A 619-nucleotide genomic window follows, 5' to 3' on the forward strand; every position below is an offset into this window, starting at 1 on the left:
GGCATAAGAGATGGGTTGGGTCCACTGAAGGTGAGGGTAACAATACTAGGCAAGAAGCCGCTGGCCGGGGGTTACAACAAAGGGGAGGGACAACTCCTCAAGAATAAAATAACTGATTCCATTCCCACCCGGACTATTTCTAAAATCCAGGCACGTAGGAACCGGGTGGGCAGGGTGGGCAGCTGCCCACCCAGAAATTTTCCAGGGTGGGCTCGGCCCGCTTGGTACAAAAATTAATAAACTAAATGAGATTATATGGGATTTAAACAAATGGGCACAAAGGCAAATGGGCAAACAATAGTTTTGTTTCTGGTAGAGAGTAGCAGACTTTAAGCGATGAGTCATCGATAATCACCTTACATCTTTTTGTATCGGAATAAAAATGAACCTTTTATTTTCTATGAAAAAATAAACAAGAACAATAAAAAGGCAATTTTCGACTTACATGACATCATCACAGTTAGACGACAACTTGATATGTATGAGAGGTACCAGCTGGGGTTTTTTAACTTAAAATAATTTCCTTTGTCGGCATATCAATTATACCACCGGACCTAGGCAAAAACCCCGTCGGCAACAGATCTAAGGTAATGTAAAAAGACATATAGATAACAGAGGG

Source organism: Halyomorpha halys, unplaced genomic scaffold, assembly GCF_000696795.3.
Source record: "Halyomorpha halys isolate HHAL.00 unplaced genomic scaffold, Hhal_1.1 Scaffold1434.1, whole genome shotgun sequence".
In the NCBI taxonomy this organism is placed as follows: Eukaryota; Metazoa; Arthropoda; class Insecta; order Hemiptera; family Pentatomidae; genus Halyomorpha; species Halyomorpha halys.